The sequence below is a fragment of the Callithrix jacchus genome, chromosome 19 (assembly GCF_049354715.1).
Source record: "Callithrix jacchus isolate 240 chromosome 19, calJac240_pri, whole genome shotgun sequence".
Classification (NCBI taxonomy): Eukaryota; Metazoa; Chordata; class Mammalia; order Primates; family Cebidae; genus Callithrix; species Callithrix jacchus.
The window spans coordinates 40,060,188-40,078,303 of record NC_133520.1 but is presented as its reverse complement, the minus strand read 5'-3'; the positions used below and the strand labels follow the sequence as shown (position 1 = coordinate 40,078,303).

Below are 18,116 nucleotides of genomic sequence, written 5' to 3'. Positions count from 1 at the left end.
GCTCGGGGTTGAGAGTTTCATGGCAAGCACAGCTGAACCCAGGACAGGGCAGCTCGGTGTGGGAGGGGCATCCGCCATTACCCAGACATGCGACCCCTACGGAGGTACTCAGCCATTGGTGACGCAGCCTGCTGTTGCCGAGGCAACCCACCACAACAGAGAGAGTCCGCCACTACAGAGGCGGGCCACCATCACCACTGCAGTTCTAACCACACCCATATGAACAGGACTATAGGGAATTACACACGGCAGTAGGGCAGAGCCCACGACAGCAGAGCAGAGCCCACAGAAGCAGGGCGGAGCCCACGGCAGCTCATCACAGCCACTACAGGCAGGCAGTGACTAGACTGCCTCCTCGCTGGGCAGGAAAGTGTAACCGATACTCATAAATAAAGCCCTAACTCCCCGGGACACAGCACCTGAGGGAAAAAAAAGGGGTTTTATGAGTCCTGCTACAGCAGACATAAACATACCTGCCTAGCAGCCCTGAATGAACAACGGGGCTCACAGCTCAGCACTAGAGCTCCTATGAAGCAGACTGTCTCCTCAAGCAGCTCCCTGAGCCCCATATATCCAAGGAGTCACCTCACAAAGGACTGATGAGACTGACATTTGGCGGGCATCATTCAGGGACAAAGATAGCAGAAGAAGAATCTGGCAGCAACCCTCATGGTTCCGCAGCTGCTATAGGAGTTCCCCAGACAAGCAGGGCCTGGAGTGGACCTCAGCAGTCCTACAGCAGTAGGGCCAGACTGTTAGAAGGAAAACTAAGAAACAGAAATATTTCATCATCAACAATCTGGACGTCCACTCAGAGACCCAATCTGAAAATCAGCAACCACTCAGAAGACAGGTGGATCAATCCACAGAGATGGGAAGAAACCAGTGCAAAAAGGAGGAAAACACCCGAAACCAGAACACCTCGCCTCCTACAAAGGACCAAAACTCCTCACCAGCAAGGGAACAAAGCTGGACGGAGAACGAGTGTGATGAAATGATGGAATCAGACTTCAGAAGGTGGGTAATGAGAAACTTCTGTGAGCTAAAAGAACATGTGCTAAATCAATGCAAAGAAACTAAGAACCTTGAAAAAAGATTTGAAAGAGGAAATGATAACAAGAATGAACAACTTAGAGAGGAATATGAGTGAATTGAAGGAGCTGAAAAACACAACACGAGAACTTCACGAAGCATGCACAAGTTTCAACAGCAGAATTGACCAAGCAGAAGAAGTGATATCAGAGGTCGAAGATCAACTCAATGAAATAAAACGAGAAGCCAAGATTAGAGAAAAAAGTGAAAAAAGGAATGAACAAAGTCTCCAAGAAATGTGGGACTATGTGAAGAGACCTAACCTACGTTTCATAGGTGTACCTGAATGTGATGAAGATAATGAATCCAAGCTGGAAAATACTCTTCATATATTATCCAGGAAAATTTCCCCCAACCTAGCAAGGCAGGCCAATATTCAAGTCCAGGAAATACAGAGAACACCACCAAGATATTCCGCAAGAAGAGCAACCCCAAGGCACATAATCGTCAGATTCACCAGGGTTGCAATGAAGGAGAAAATGCTAACGGCAGCCAGAGAGAAAGGTCGGGTCACCCACAAAGGGAAGCCTGTCAGACTCACAGCAGATCTCTTGGCAGAAACCCTACAAGCCAGAAGAGAGTGGAGGCCAATATTCAACATCCTTAAAGAAAAGAAATTTCAACCCAGAATGTCATATCCAATGACACTGAGCTTCATAAGTGTAGGAAAAATAAAATCCTTTGCCAACAAGCAAGTACTCAGAGATTTTTGTCACCACCAGACCTGCTTTACAAGAGCTCATGAAAGAGGCACTACACATAGAAAAAAAAAAAAACCAGTATCAGCCATTCCAAAAACATATCAAATGCTAAAGAGCATCAACAAAATGAACAATCTGCATCAACTAACGGGCAAAACAGCCAGCTCGCATCAAAATGGCAGTATCAAATTCACACATAACAATATTAACCCTAAATGTAAATGGACTAAATGCACCAATCAAAAGACACAGACTGGCAAATTGGATAAAAAGCCAAAATCCATTGGTCTGCTGTATCCAGGAAACCCATCTCACATGCAAGGATACACAAAGGCTCAAAATAAAAGGATGGAGGAAGATTTACCAAGCAAATGAAGAGCAAAAAAAAAACCAGGAGTTGCAATTCTCGTCTCCGATAAAATAGACTTTAAAGCAACAAAGATCAAAAGAAACAAAGAAGGACATTACATAATGGTAAAAGGATCGATACAACAAGAAGAGCTAACAATCCTAAATATATATGGACCCAATACAGGAGCACCCAGATATATAAGGCAAGTTTTTAATGACTTACAAAGAGACTTAGACTCCCACACAATAATAGTGGGAGACTTTAACACTCTACTGTCAATATTAGACAGATCAACCAGACAGAAAATTAACAAGGATATCCAGGGCTTGAACTCAGACCTGGAACAAGCAAACCTGATAGACATTTACAGAACTCTCCACCCCAAATCCACAGAATATACATTCTTCTCAGCACTACATCATACCTACTCTAAAATTGACCACATAATTGGAAGTAAAGCACTCCTCAGCAAATGCAAAACAACTGAAATCATAACAAACAGTCTCTCAGACCATAGTGCAATCAAGTTAGAACTCAGAATTCAGAAACTAACTCAGAACCGCACGGCTTCATGGAAACTGAACAACTGGCTCTTGAATGTTGACTGGGTAAACAACGAAATGAAGGCAGAAATAAAGAAGTTCTTCGAAACCAACAAGAATGAAGACACAACATGCCAGAATCTCTGGGACACATTTAAAGCAGTGTCTAGAGGAAAATTTATAGCAATAAGTGCCCATATGAGAAGCAAGGAAAGATCTGAATTGACACCCTATCGTCAAAATTGAAAGAGCTAGAGGAGCAAGATTGAAAAAACTCAAAGGCTAGCAGAAGACAAGAAATAACTAAGATCAGAGCAGAACTGAAGGAGATAGAGACACACACACACACAAAAAAAAAAAACCACTTCAAAAAAATCAATAAATCCAGGAGCTGGTTTTTTGAAAAGATCAACAAAATAAACAGACCACTAGCCAGACTGATAAAAAGGAAAAGAGAGAATAACCAAATAGATGCAATAAAAAACGATAAAGGGGAAATCACCACAGATTCTACAGAAATTCAAACCATCATCAGAGATTATTACAAACAACTCTACGCACATACACTAGTAAACCTGGAAGAAATGGATAAATTCCTGGACACTTGTGTCCTCCCAAGCCTAAACCAGGAGGAAGCCAAAATTATGAACAGACCAATAACAAGGTCTGAAGTCGAGGCAGCAATTAAGAGCCTACCACACAAAAAAAGCCCAGGTCCAGATGGATTCACAGCCGAATTCTACCAGACACACAAAGAGGAGCTGGTACCATTCCTTCTAAAACTATTCCAAATAACCCAAAAAGAGGAAATCCTTCCCAAATCATTTTATGAGACCAACATCATCCTGATACCAAAACCCGGCAGAGACTCAACAAGAAAACAAAACTTCAGGCCAATATCCATGATGAACATAGATGCAAAAATCTTCGATAAAATACTGGCAAGCCGATTGCAACAGCACATCAAAAAGCTTATCCATCATGATCAAGTAGGATTCATCCCGGGGATGCAAAGCTAGTTCAACATACGCAAGTCTATAAACTTAATTCACCACATAAACAGAACCAAAAACAAAAACCACATGATTATCTCATTAATGCATAGAAGGCCTTTGACAAAATTCAACAGCCCTTTATGCTAAAAACCGTCAATAAACTCGGCATTGATGGAACGTATCTCAAAATAATAAAAGCTATTTATGACAAACCAACAGCCAATATCATACTGAATGGGCAAAAACTGGAAGCATTCCCTTTGAAATTGGGCACTAGACAAGGATGCCCTCTCTCACCACTCCTATTCAGTATAGTACTGGAAGTTCTAGCCAGAGCAGTCAGGCAAGGAAAAGAAATAAAGGGTATTCGGCCGGGCGCGGTGGCTCAAGCCTGTAATCCCAGCACTTTGGGAGGCCGAGGCGGGTGGATCACGAGGTCAACAGATCGAGACCATCCTGGTCAACATGGTGAAACCCCGTCTCTACTAAAAATATGAAAAATTAGCTGGGCACGGTGGCGCGTGCCTGTAATCCCAGCTACTCGGGAGGCTGAGGCAGGAGAATTTGCTGAACCTAGGAGGCGGAGGTTGCGGTGAGCCGAGATCGCGCCATTGCACTCCAGCCTGGGTAACAAGAGCGAAACACTGTCTCAAAAAAAAAAAAAAAGAAAGAAATAAAGGGTATTCAAATAGGAAAGGTGGAAGCCAAATTGTCTCTATTTGCAGATGACATGATAGTGTATCTAGAAGACCCCATCGTCTCAGCCCAAAAACTCCTGAAACTGATAAGCAACTTCAGCAAAGCCTCAGGATATAAAATCAATGTGCAAAAATCACAAGCATTCCTCTATACCAATAACAGACTTAAAGAGAGCCAAATCAAGAACTAACTGCCATTCACAATTGCTACAAAAAGAATATAATACCTAGGAATACAACTCACAAGGAACGTAAGAGACCTCTTCAAGGAGAACTACAAGCCACTGCTCAATGAAATAAGAGAGGACACAAACAGATGGAGAAATGTTCCATGTTCATGGTTAGGAAGAATCAATATCGTGAAAATGGCCATACTGCCCAAAGTAATTTACAGACTCAATGCTATCCCCATCAAGCTACCATTGACTTTCTTCACAGAACTGGAAAAAACCACCTGGAACTTCATATGGAACCAAAAGAGAGCCCACATATTCAAGTCAATTCTAAGCAAAAAGAACACAGCAGGAGGCATCACACTACCGGACTTCAAACTATACTACAAGGCTATGGTAATCAAAACAGCATGGTACTGATACCAAAACAGAGATATAGACCAATGGAACAGAACAGAGGCCTCAGAGGCAACACAACATATCTACAACCATACAATCTTTGATAAACCTGACAAAAACGAGCAATGGGGAAAGGATTCCCTGTTTAATAAATGGTGTTAGGAAAACTGGCTAGCCATGTGCAGAAAGCAGAAACTGGACCCCTTCCTGACACCTTACACTAAAAATAACTCCAGAGAGATTAAATACTTAAACACAAGACCTGGCACCATAAAAATCCTAGAAGAAAATCTAGGCAAAACCATTCAGGACATAGGAGCAGGCAAGGACTTCATGACCAAAACACCAAAAGCATTGGCAACAAAAGCCAAAATAGACAAATGGGACCTAATCAAACTCCACAGCTTCTGCACAGCAAAAGAAACAGTCACTAGAGTGAATCAGCAACCAACAGAACGGGAAAAAATTTTTGCAGTTTACCCATCTGACAAAGGGCTGATATCCAGAATTTACAAAGAACTCAAACAGATTTACAAGAAAAAAACCAACAAGCTCATTAAAAAATGGGCAAAGGATATGAACAGACACTTTACAAAAGAAGACATATATGAGGCCAACAATCATATGAAAAAATGCTCATTGTCACTGGTCATCAGAGAGATGCAAATCAAAACCACATTGAGATACCATCTCATGCCAGTTAGAATGGCGATCATTAAAAAATCTGGAGACAAGAGATGCTGGAGAGAATGTGGAGAAATAGGAACAATTTTACACTGCTGGTGGGAGTGTAAATTAGTTCAACCATTGTGGAAGACAGTGTGGCGATTCCTCAAGGACCTAGAAATAGAAATTCCATTTGACCCAGCAATCCCATTACTGGGTATATATCCAAAGGACTATAAATCGTTCTACTATAAGGACACATGCACACGAAGTTCATTGCAGCACTGTTTACAATAGCAAAGACCTGGAACCAACCCAAATGCCCATCGATGATAGACTGGACTGGGAAAATGTGGCACATATACACCATGGAATATTATGCAGCAATAAAAAATGATGAGTTCATGTCCTTTGTAGGGACATGGATGAATCTGGAGAACATCATTCTCAGCAAACTGACACAAGAACAGAAAATGAAATACCGCATATTCTCACTCATAGGCAGGTGATGAACAATGAGAACACATGGACACAGGGAAGGGAGCACTACACTGGGGTCTATTGTGGGGAATAGGGGAGGGACAGCGGCAGGGGCGGAGCTGGGGAGGGATAGCATGGGGAGAAATGCCAAATGTGGGTAAAGGGAGGGAAGGCAGCAAAACACACTGCCACGTGTGTACCTATGCAACGATCGTGCATGTTCTGCACATGTACCCCAAAACCTAAAATGCAATAAAAAAAAATCTATATAGACACACACATACACACAATAAAAAAAGAAAGGTGCAAAAAATGCAGGATATAAGTGGAGCCTTGAGAATATATCTAGGAGTTAGAAGAAGAAGTTGGGAAGAAGGCTGACATGGGCCCTGCAGACTGGGTAGAGAGAACATAATGAACAGTGGGCAATTTTAGGATAAGGAATCAGTTAAATGAGTTAATGAGTGAGTAAATGAATGAATGAGCCAACAAAGGAATCAATGAACATGAAGATAAAATTAATGAATAAATGAGTGAGTGAGTAAGCATACAAATGAATGAAGCTGCTGAATGGTAGGCTGGAACTAAGATGCAGACAGTCCTAAATGTCAGGTAATGAGTCTGAATTCATCCTAAAAAGCAGGATGAGAAAGACATTTCTTAGACTTCTGCAGAGCACAGTCTGCCCAACTGTATGCACCAACCTAACTAAAAGCAATGAGAGTTCACTGTTAGTTTTTACTTCTATGAAATAAGTCACTGAGGAAGATCACTCAGAGAACAACAGGCAAAATATAAGAAACAGAAGTTTGACAACAGGTACCAGAACTACTAGCTAAGCCGCTGGGTTGTTGTTTTTTTTTTGATTATACATATACTGGAATTTTGGATTTGGGTTTTAAAAAATTGATATATAACTCACAAACTGTAATATTCATGCTTTTAAATATATAATTCAGTTGTGTTTCAAATATTTGCAAAATTGTACAATCATCACCACTATGTAATTCCAGAACATTCTATCACTCCATAAGGAAACTCTGGACCTATTAGCAGTCACTCCGCATTTCTCCTCCCCTGAATCCATGGAATTAACATGTTTTAACCCTAATATGAATTTCTCCTATATACATCTCCCCAAAGTGCATATAAGGACATTTGTACAAAGCAGACTCTCAGTAAAAGATACATGATTATCTCCAAAGAAATACTGTCAGAATTCAGGAATACCATAGAATACCATTTTCTTTGCTGCCTACCTGACGTGGCATTTTTACTCTCGCATGGTGAGTAGCAATTTTCAAGGTTCGTTAAGTTTTTTAAAGTATCACTTGGTTTCCCAATTGCAAAAATTTAAGTTGTTTTCTCCCCTTTGGATACCGTAACAACCTAAATATAGTGGCCAAATCAAAAGATGGTAAAGTAGATGGTGCACAACTAATAACCCAATTCAGCACCGCAGCCTTGGATCATGATCGATCTTCTCCACCAAGCCACTGGGTGAAACAAGTTCTAACAATGCACAGGTATTTCCCTGCAAGTCCCTAGGTGGAAGTAGCAGCGGGTTATAGGCTTAGCTGATTTTCCTTTTCCATTTTAAAGTCACCTAAGAAGGTATTTCCATTACATGTTTTATATCATTCTACTACTGAATTTTGGAATGGCTCTTTGGTATTTGGCAGCACATTTTAAAAAAGGCAAATCTCCAAATTCCTCTCAGAGATTGTTACCCTGAATTTTAGAAGAAATCTCATTTAGGCTTTATATGTCATCTGCCATTACACATACACATGCTTTTTTTTTCTTACTTCTGTTAAAAATGTAAAATACCTTTAATTATAAAAATATGTTCCTTAAGATAATTAAATCAGCTGAACAAAAGTATAATATGTATGTCCTACTCATTTTCCTCATTCTGTGAATATGGCAAAGAGACTCAATTTATAAACAGCACTGATGCTGTACACGATCCTCATCTGTCCCATCCTCGCTCCACTGCAAGTGCTGCACTGTGAGAACCAATACAACCGCTTCATACATATTCACTCACTACCTATGAAAGATACTTATATGAAAATAATTGTTTTCATAATACTAAGCTTCTAAGATTAAAAAATAAATACATAAAGCCCAAACTAGAAAAAATAAAAATAAAAACCCTGACTGCATTTTGGTCAGTTTACCTCTTCCTATAAACTATTTTTAAAATTTTTTTTAACATTTTTTAAAAAGTTTAAATACTTGGTACCGAAATTTCTTTGAACTTCTTCCTATAGACAAATCACATGCAAAATATTTTCTAAAGTGCTCAGGTCTGTGAAGTTTGCTAGACACAATCTAATCCCTTTTGTATCTTCTCTCAGCAGCTAAAGACTTTGTGAGGCCACAGGACAGCTGAGACAACAGGGACATGGTCTTCACAATCAGTCACAACAGCTGCCCAGCCACCAAACCCCCAGCCTGGGCTATACAGAGGAAGGGGTTTTTATCTTGTTATTTCACAATGCCTGAATACACTCAAAGGATCCTCCATAAATAAGTCATTAGCAGCAAAAAGAATATGGTCTAATCAGTAAGGAGTCATGACGAAACTCACAGCAGGTTCAGGGGACTGACCGGGTGTTATATGAATATCTGATTAAGTTTCCCAAGAAACATTGTTCATAGACCAAAGACCTAAATTCAACTTTTAACCTTCTGTTACAAAGGGGTTTTCTCAATGGACCAAAAAATGTTTATAAAATATATCTAAGGAAAATAGGAGGGGAACATGAGTGTTTCAATACACAGATTTTTCTCAAGATCACAAAGAAAAACAGAATTAAAACTTAGTTTGCTTTGTTCGACCTAAAACATTCCTAATTTAATCATATTGGCTAATATTTAATGATTCTTTTCAAGTGGTTTTTATAAGTGCTTTATAACACACTTTCATTTCTCAATCAATTCCCTATTTTCCAGGAAATGAATCTGGAGAACTCCACACTCCTTTGCTCGTTTTCTAGTAATTCCCTTCATCAATTCATAGCAAAACAAACTGTGTGCCATAAGCATTAAGATACCTGAGTTTGAAACACATTTCTTTAACAAAAATGATAAATTCTGATTTTATAATTACATATCTAGGATTTTAAATTAAAAGTTGTTGATATGTGCTAATATTACACAGAAAATATGAGATGGTTAACAATGGTAGGTTATAGAAGACCTCAATGATAAGCTTATTTCTCCAATTTTGCTTTGTTCAAGCTAATGTTAAAAGAATTGAATATTTCATCATACTCTGAGAAGACAGCAAATAATCCTGCTGGAAAATAAAGAGTAGCTGATCTAAGCTTTTAAATACGTCATAGACAATCCTCACAAAGATATGAATTACCTCTATTTCACTGTTCAATGACGTAGCTCTTTCTTTCATTAAGATATTCTTTTCATCGTGTATTGCTTGATGGAAGACAAAACGTAAGAATGGACAAATGGTTCTTTAATTACATAAGAACATTATCTAAAGCCAAGATCTCTTTCAAAGAGGATGAATGAAGAATGAACATATATACAAAATGAGAAGACTTGCCACTAATGGCCAATGAGGTATGAGTGCCAGATTTTTGCTGAAATGCTCAGTAAAGAGGAAAAAAAACTGGTTCTGGAGATCAGGACCTTTCACGTCAAATTCTAGCTCCACTGCTTTGGGTGTGTATTATTTTGGCCAGAAACTTTTCTCTAAGCTTATTTCCACCTCTAGAAAATTATTAATGGTATTCATCTTGTACAAGTATTCTTTGGGACTAATAAAAAATAAAAGACTTCTGTTTCCTAGCAAACAATGTAAGCCTAACAAATGTTAGCTTTATTATTAGTACCAGTACCGGTAGTAGTTTTTTTTTTTTTGAGACAGAGTTTCGCTCTTGTTACCCAGGCTGGAGTGCAATGGCGTGATCTCGGCTCACCGCAACCTCCGCCTCCTGGGTTCAGGCAATTCTCCTGCCTCAGCCTCCTGAGTAGCTGGGATTACAGGCACGTGCCACCATGCCCAGCTAATTAGATGGGGTTTCACCATGATGACCAGGATGGTCTCGATCTCTTGATCTCGTGATCCACCCGCCTTGGCCTCCCAAAGTGCTGGGATTACAGGCTCGAGCCACTGCGCCCAGCCCAGTACCAGTAGTATTAGTACCACCAGCAGTTACTGCAAGTGTGCAACAGAGAACTGAGAAGTGATAACAGTGATACTTCTTGTATCCACCATCTGCGCTGAATGAACTGCTCCACAGTGGATTATTTTCCTATTAAAGTTTAAAGCATCAAGAAGTTTATCCCACCCATTTGGAAAGAAATGCTATTTATTTATTTTTTTTTAGAGATGGAGGTCTCACTCTGTCACCCAGGCTGAAGTGCAGTGGTGCAATCACAGCTTACTGTAGCCTCAAACTCTTATGCTAAAGTGATCCTCCTGCCTCAGCCTCCTAAGTAGTTGGGACGACAAGCACATGCCACCACCCCATGTTAGAGATGAGGTCTCACTATGTTTCCCAGGCTGGTTTTGAACTCCTGGCCTTAAGCTATCCTCCCCTCTGAGCCTCCTGAGTTGCTGGAATCATAGAATTGAGCCACCGAGCACAGTCGGAAGGAAATGCGTTTTAAATGCACCTCATGATCTTAGCAGAGTGGAATGTATCTTCCTTGGTAATTCAGGACCATCTTTATGATCAATACTTAGTGTCTTATATAACTTACGACAGTAGAGGTACTGTCAGGGGCTACCCAGCTGGGCAGGCTTCATTCAGGTCATCCATTCAACTGCTATGCTCTTCTTGAAGCTGATGACTGTCAGGAAAACTCAGAACAATTCTCAGAAAGGTTCACAGGACGCTAAATGTCTTAGGGTCACATGTAGCTAATACATAAGGGAGCAGTCACTTGAACCTAAAAGTATCTGGCTTGGAAATCAACCCTCTCTAGCAAACCATACGGTACTCAGCTGTCAATATTCACACAACATAATTGGAAACTCTGCAAAAGATCTAGCAGATTTGAATTCCATATGATATGAGCAAATGTTTACCAGGGTGACAAGATACAGCTACCCAAAAATCTAATGGCAAACAAAAAAAAACCAATTATTTCTCAAGTTTTATTGTTTGTGCTGATATTCAAAGGAATTTTAATTTCTTAAGCACACCTTGACAGAGTGGTACATTCCTACAATTAGTTAGTTTCATTTTACTGTCCTCAGTTCTCTCCTTCACAGCGAAGGGAGCTAACAAAAGCAACAGCACCATAACGTTTGTCAAACATACATGGTGTGCTAGAAACTGTGGTAACTCCTTTACAGAATCACAGCCCCTCTGAATGTACTCAGAATTCTGAAGTAATTGAGTAACATGACAATGTAAACACATTTTTAACAAATCTTCATTTAAATTTATTAAACAGTCCAGAATTCATAAACCAATGTAAAAACATTCAAGATTTCCATTCAGTGAATACATCTCCTGGAATACAGCAGTTCGTGTTTAAACCCTGGTGACTGAGTTCTATGTTCAGTGGAAGCAGAGCGGAGGTGGAAGCAATGAAAAAGACTTTTCTTGAGACAAAGTTAAGTTTCCTATAAAGAAGAAAAATTATACTTAGGTTTATTCTTTCTCTTTTTCAAAGTTTTCCTCTTCCTTACTCTCTCTTTTAAGAAATTACCTTTAAGGAAAAAGAACTGCTCAAAAGATAGTAGTCACTAATGAGCAGGCATCAGCAGCTCGAACATAAGTATGCCGCCATCTTTTTTCTTTCCTTTAGTACCAGAAGGATAGGTCTTTTTCTCAATTCAGTAGTCCCCCCATCCTTAGAGGATACTTTTGAAGGCCCCAGTGCCTGAAATCACAGATAATACTGAACCCTCTAAACAGTATGCTTTTTCTTATATGTAGATACCTATGATAAAGTTGAATTTATAAATTAGGCACAGATATTAACAAAAATAACTAATGATAAAACAATTATAATAATATACTATTCACAATTTCACAGATTCTTTCTTACTGCAGATCTTAGCAATCTTAGCATAAGATTTTTCTTCTCTCCTTATTAAGTCGGGAACTTTCACCCTTTCACTTAAGGAAGCACTTCACAGCTTCTCTTTGGCATATCCAAATTGACAGCACTATTCTTGCACTTTGGGGCCATTATTACATCAACTACCAGTTACCCGAACACAAGCACTATCTGATAACTGAGACGACTGCTAAGTGACTAATGGGTACATACTGGATACACATGGATACGCTGGATAAAAGAACAATTCACCTCCCAGGTGGTATGAGATTCCATCATGCTTCTCAGAACAGTGCACAACTATAAACTGATGAACTGTTTATTTCTGGAATTTTACATTTAATATTTTTAGACTGTAGTTTACCACAGGTAACTAAAAGCACAGAGTGAAACCTCAGATAAGCAGGGGAATACTATACTTTCAGTAGAGAGTTCTTTTAAGTATGTTGCTCTTTTCTGGACATCTACAAACACAAATTGGCCAGAACATTATGAGAAATGTTTAGTGTGAAGACAAGAAGGGCTTGGTGATCTTAGTTCCAACCTTTGGCAGCTTCTTCATGGACATAAATGTGAGGGTAGGAATTTCTGTGCACATTTGGCTGTGCAACCAGCCTCTCTTAAGTGTATAAGACCCACATGGAATGGTAAGAAATAATTGCTACCAATATGGACAACAAAATCTCACTAATGTGGGTTAACAGGCAAACAAGCTAGTCTGGATTACATTATCCTTTTTAATGGGAATACAGTTGTCATATATTTAATTCACACACACACATCCTCCAATTAGCCTAACAGTGTAGAGGGTCTTGGAACCTGTTTAAAGGATAGAGACTCTTTGTGAATCATGCATTACTGCATGAAATACATCTTCCCAAAGGCTTTAAAATAAGTGTCTTTCTTCTTAAGTTTAAATAAACAGTTTCCTTGCAGTCTCAGGCATACAATAGGATTCTAGTCAGTTCTCTCCATAACACATTTTGAAAGAAAAAGAGTGAAAGCAGGACAGGCATGGTGGCTCACACCTATAATCCCAGCACTTTGGGAGGCCAAGGCAGGCAGATAGCTTGTTCAAGACCAGCCTGGGCAATGGGGCAAAACCCCACCTCTACTAAAAATACAAAAAATCAGCCAGGTATAGAGGCATGTGGCTATGGTCCCAGCTACTTGGGAGGTTGAGGTTGGAGGATCACTTGAGGCCAGGAGGTCAAGGCTGCAGTGATCCATGATTGTGCTACTATACTCCAGGCTGGGCAACAGAACAAGGACCTGTCTCCAATCAATCAAATATCAATCAAAGCAGCACTATATGAATCATCATAAATGTCAAATTAGTAAGGTCTAAATTCTAGATTCTGCTTATTGATGCTTGGGACCGCATAAGACATTCTCCCAGCCTCTATGCTTCTGGATCCTCCCATCTGTTAAGTCAACACCATTCATCTACATGTCTAGAAGAATGGTCCACTACATGACCCCAAAGAAGGGCATTAGATCAAGATATTGAACATTTGATTTAATGCAGAAAAAGTTAACTTTCCCAAAGCCTTGTGCTTTCCTGTCATTTTCTTTTTCCTCACAGAAAAGCAGCATGGTTAACAAACTGCTTCTGAAGAGCCTGTGAAGATTTGTAACTTTAGCTGGAGATTTTGTTTTCCATTCCCTGACTGTACTTACAAGCAGCCTAGCAAGGCTCTCTTTGCCTCGATCAACAGCCTCCCTGTCGAGCTGACGAGAGCTGTTGGATATACCCGCCAGAGTCTTACTAAAGATGGAGATGCTGCCATTGCCATGTCCCTGGTACTCTTCAGTGCAAGCCTGGGTACTAATGTCTTCTCCTCTTCATGGCAAACTGAGAGGAAATCAGCCTAAAAACTCTAACACAGCCCCTTCTCAACTAAATTTATTGAATGTGGTTTTGGTATTTGAAGCTCATTTTTATGTTTGCAATAATGTAAGTATGACTGATCCATTATTATTAAACTACGATTTTTAATGAAACTCCATTTCACCATAACATCTAAAATACTGCAGCTGAATTTGATTAATTATACCCTAGAATAAAGTAATAACAGATTGTCCTATTTCTAATACAAAATGGGAAGCTCCTCTTTTATTCTTCTATTTATATGAGAATGGGCAAAGTAATATACCCTCCCTGTCAACAAACTTCAGAAATTTGCTTTTTAAAAATTTTTCCTCCAGTCAGAGTCCTTGTTAATGACAGGAGCATATCATAATTTAATTAGCTGACACTGACTGGCAATCTACCCACTTCTTTTAATTGGAATCATTTCACGATCTATCCATAAAGTCCCATTTTGCATAACTAATAATGTTCATAAACAAGACCTTGGGAAAACTGCTTTTATGGAGCGATAAAAAACATTTGGACACAGTCACCGTGTTCCCACTTCACAGAAGATTAGGGCCACAGAATTTACTCTGCAATGTATATAACATAGCTAATTCAGGAAGCACGTCTCAGGTTTCCTGGATCTGGATAGCACAAAACTTCCAGAAAGTCAACTTCCCCACCACCTCACAGAAGCATCCTAATGTTGCCTATAGTGGAAAGAGCACAGGCTTGAAAATCAGGTCTGAGTTTTTCTTTCTTTTTTCTTTAGACAGGGTCTCACTATGCTGCTCAGGCTGGAGTACAGTGGCTATTCACAGTAAACTACATAGTAAACTACAACCTTGAACCCCTGGGCACATGTGATCCTTCTGCTTCAGCCTCCCGAGTGGCTGAGACTATACCATGCCTGGCTCAAATCCAAATTTTAATCTGAGCTACAATGTGACCTTGATCCAGTTCAGAAACATCTCTGAGCTTCTGGTTCTTATTTGCAAAATGAAAGCAATATAACGCCTAACTCAAAAGCCTGTCAGGAATATTAGTTATAACGTATGTAGTGTTGGCAGTGATTAGCTCAGCAAACAGCAGCTTTTATTCTCCTGATTATGACATATTAAATTTGGCTAATAGTACTGAACTGTTGGGATATTAGATAATTTTGTGCGAGTGCTTAGACAATTAAAAGGCAATATAGGCATCTGAGCTTCAGTGGATTACAGACAAGTTTTAAAGTGCTGTTCTTATATTTCACTTGTTTTGATTATCAATTAGCTGCTATATACTCACCAAAAGTTCCTGCCTTCAAGGAACCTGAGATCTTAAGAGCACAGGCTTGGGAATCAGGTGACCTAGTGTGAACTCAGTCCACTTTCTAGCTGTGGAACATCCAGTAAGTAGCACCAGCTGCTTAAACTGACTTTCTGATCTGACAAAAGCAGCATTCACCTGACAGATATCACAAAGGTTAAATGAAACAATCCATGTAGACTGCTGAGCAGCACGCCTGGCACAAACTAAGTGGCCAGTATATGTTAGTAGTTAGTATTGAACTAGTGACAATCCAAGGTCAGATCCAATATAAATGAGGAAGTGAGACTTAGAAAGGTCAAAGTGTCTCACTGATATTAAGGAGGGAGGAATTTTATTCCAGGTCTGTCTGACTTCAAAACTCATATTCAACCCTTATGCTTTTAAATCACCTTTAAACCAGGCTCAGTCATTATTTTCTAATATACAGTTATTGAGTATTTACATGCTGATCAAAAAGTACCAATTGTTGAGGATATGATCTCAAGAAAATAGAGGGTATACCTGGCCTCAGAGAGCTTACCTGTCTGGGAGAAACAGGTAAAGGGCAAGACAAGAAAGCATGTCATGTTCTCTGATAAGGAAAATACACCAGCTTAAAGGTGTACCATGCAGGAAGAACAGGGAAGTGAATAAACCGGTAACCTTTTAGAAGAATCCATGTAATAAAACAGCTTATGTTATCTTCCCCTTTGACCTTCTCCTAAGACTAAAATTTCTACGGATTTCCAACAACCCAGGACATTTGTATATCAAAGAATCAAGCTACAGAACTGTAAACGAACCAAAAAGAAAATGCTTATGGCTTGATCTCCACAGAGCACATAACCGGCATGCATCTGACCTCAGGAGAGCACATAACTGACATGCGAGTCTGACCTCAGTAGAGCACGTAACTGACATGTGTCTGACCTCAGGAGAGCACGTAACTGACATGCGAGTCTGACCTCAGTAGAGCACGTAACTGACATGTGTCTGACCTCGGGGAGCACATAACTGACATGTGTCTGACCTCGGGAGAGCACATAACTGACATGCGAGCCTGACCTCAGTAGAGCACGTAACTGACATGTGTCTGACCTCGGGAGAGCACGTAACTGACATGCATCTGACCTCGGGAGAGCACGTAACTGACATGCGAGTCTGACCTCAGTAGAGCACGTAACTGACATGTGTCTGACCTCGGGAGAGCACATAACTGACATGTGTCTGACCTCGGGAGAGCACGTAACTGACATGCGAGTCTGACCTCAGTAGAGCACGTAACTGACATGTGTCTGACCTCGGGAGAGCACATAACTGACATGTGTCTGACCTCGGGAGAGCACGTAACTGACATGCGAGTCTGACCTCGGGAGAGCACATAACTGACATGTGTCTGACCTCGGGAGAGCACGTAACTGACATGTGTCTGACCTCGGGAGAGCACATAACTGACATGTGTCTGACCTCAGTAGAGCACGTAACTGACATGCGAGTCTGACCTCGGGAGAGCACGTAACTGACATGCGAGTCTGACCTCGGGAGAGCACGTAACTGACATGTGTCTGACCTCGGGAGAGCATGGGAGAGCATGTAACTGACATGCGAGTCTGACCTCGGGAGAGCACATAACTGACATGCGAGTCTGACCTCAGTAGAGCACGTAACTGACATGCGAGTCTGACCTCGGGAGAGCATGTAACTGACATGCGAGTCTGACCCCAGTAGAGCACATAACTGACATGTGTCTGACCTCAGTAGAGCACATAACTGACATGCGAGTCTGACCTCAGTAGAGCACATAACTGACATGTGTCTGACCTCAGTAGAGCACATAACTGACATGCGAGTCTGACCTCAGGAGAGCACGTAACTGACATGCGAGTCTGACCTCGGGAGAGCACGTAACTGACATGCGAGTCTGACCTCGGGAGAGCACGTAACTGACATGCGAGTCTGACCTCAGTAGAGCACGTAACTGACATGCAAGTCTGACCTCGGGAGAGCACATAACTGACATGCGAGTCTGACTTCAGTAAAACATGTAACTGCACATGCTAGTTAATGGCAAGGGCTTGGGAAAGAGAACTCTGTTCAAACAAACCTCCTTCTCCGCCAAGTGCCAATACCCATCCTTCCTTCGACAATGAAAGAAGAGACAGTAAACACAAATGGCTTTCTCAGAATGCATGGTATGGAGACCCTATGCATGGTAATGCATAAAGGACTAACAGAAGACCATCCCTGGGGGTGAGTTCTGAGGAAGACAGAATAAACTAGAAGGGAAGCAGAGTGTGGAGAACCAGTCTAGAAAGCGGAAAATAGAAAGGAGGTAAACTGCCTAAGAATCTAAATAATGTGGCCAACGAATCCATGCCAGCCAGAGCCGAATACTATAATGAACCTAGAACTGGCACAATAGCGCAGTGAATTCTGAGAGGAGGAAGGGGAAGGACTGGGGAGAGAAGAAAGCAAGCAGCAGCTTAAAATTTCAAGAACGCTCCAAACTGTGCCTCACTTGGTGACGGGTGATGGTGTTGTCTGTCTAATCACTGCAGTAAAGTGACAAAGCAGCCTGCAGGTGGCTCTGTATGGTTTTTGGAGCTAGAGGCAGGCCGCTTTCTTGTTATTCGGCAGGCAGATTTGATAGTGTTCTGCAGAGGACAAGCTGTTCGAGAATAATTAGATTCCCCCTCACTTCTCATGCTGGTGGTGGAAGCATCCAGAGTATTTACAATATACTATTTTGCTTCCATCTGAGTCCATATGTTCGCTGGGCAGGTTGAAACTGAGGCTGCACAGCCCATTTTTCACAGTAA

At 40.7% G+C, this 18,116-nt stretch overlaps 1 protein-coding gene across 14 annotated transcripts in view; it reads right to left on the bottom strand.

Moving 5' to 3' along the window:
- Positions 1-18,116, bottom strand: part of SMYD3 (SET and MYND domain containing 3) — an 839,170-nt gene that overhangs the window by 462,396 nt on the left and 358,658 nt on the right. The gene's annotated exons all lie outside the window — the stretch shown is intronic.